Source organism: Bison bison, unplaced genomic scaffold (assembly GCF_000754665.1).
Source record: "Bison bison bison isolate TAMUID 2011002044 unplaced genomic scaffold, Bison_UMD1.0 scf7180017864480, whole genome shotgun sequence".
In the NCBI taxonomy this organism is placed as follows: Eukaryota; Metazoa; Chordata; class Mammalia; order Artiodactyla; family Bovidae; genus Bison; species Bison bison.
The window spans coordinates 3,658,488-3,660,132 of record NW_011495040.1 but is presented as its reverse complement, the minus strand read 5'-3'; positions in this window follow the sequence as shown (position 1 = coordinate 3,660,132).

Below are 1,645 nucleotides of genomic sequence, written 5' to 3'. Positions count from 1 at the left end.
CCCCCCCCCCCCCCCCCGCCACACACACACACACACACACCACCACCACCTCTAGGGATAAACCACAAGATTCTTAGAAGAACATGGAAGTATTTCCTGACACCTTTCTTTTCACAAACACCTTCTCTTTAGGATGCCTTTAGCCACAAAGTACATAAAACTCAGCTAAAGTGGATTTAAATATAGTCAGCCTTGTTATCTCCTCTAAGCGCCTCTGAGGGCCAAGGACCCTGTCTCCTTTCTATTCTGCCGCCCTCACGAGGGGAAAGTGGCTGCAGCGGCTCCAAGTGTCCCCACCTCCCATTCCAGCGTCAAGAAGCAGAGCCAGTCCTGGATGAGCTTTCCCTTGCATCTCACAGGCCAAGGTCAGGTGACTAGCCCTTTGTGAAATTGGCACGGGGAATGGAGGACCATGATTGCTTTATATCAGCTTGCATTTCCCCAAGTCCCAGGGCTCATCTTAACTCTCATTTTTCCTTTGAAGCATTTCCTATCCCACCTCTGGCAGGGCCACTTGATGTCTCCTCATCATTCAGCAAACATCCACTGAGCATCTAGGCAGTGCCAGGCATGGGGGATACAGTAGTGGACAAAAACAGATACTGTATTACCCTCGTTTTGCCTCTATTTCCATTACAGTTGTTGTTGTTCAGTCACTAAGTTGTGTCTGATTCTTTGGGCACTCATAGACTGCAGCACGCCAGGCTTCCCTGTCCTTCCATTGTCTCCCGGAGTTTGCTCAAACTCACGTCTACTGAGTAGGTGATGCCATCCAACCATCTCATCCTCTGTCATTCCCTTCTCCTCCTGCCCTCAATCTTTCCCAGCATCAGAGTCTTTTACAGTACTAGACAATATATCTATTATAGTACTGGACAAATTATATTTTGTGAAGTGAGTGATATTAGACACCTCTCTGAGCCTCAGATTCCTCATATATAAAAGGGGAATGATAACCTCCAACTCACTGCTGTAAGATTAAGCAATAATGTACTGTATAGAAACCAGAATGTGCCTGATTTATAACTGATGCTCAAGAAATCAAAACTTTACAGGGTTTCCACAAATATAGAGTAATTCTCTTGTGCATGAATTTCTAGAACAGCCTATTTTTAAACACACAACATAAAATACATGGGATAAAAAAGGAAACCAATTATACTGAGAGACAGTTACCAAAATACTTTTAAGTACATGTGGTATGCTGCACTCAATATGCCAGAAAATTTGGAAAATAGCTTTGGCCACAGGACTGGAAAAAATCATTCCAAAAGTTTATCAATCCCAAAGAAAGGTAATGCCAAAGAATGTACAAACTACCACACAATTGCAGTCATCTCACATACTGGCAAAGTAATGCTCAAAATTCTCCAAGCCAGGCTTCAACAGTACGTGAACCGTGAACTTCCAGATATTCAAGCTGGATTTACTAAAGGCAGAGGAACCAGAGATCAAATTGCGAACATCCACTGGATCATCCAAAAAGCAAGACAGTTCCAGAAAAACATCTACTTCTGCTTTATTGACTATGCCAAAGCCCTTGATTGTGTGGATCACAACAAACTGTGGGAAATTCTTAAAGAGATGGAAATACCAGACCACCTGACCTGCCTCCTGAGAAATCTGTATGCAGGTCAGGAAGCAA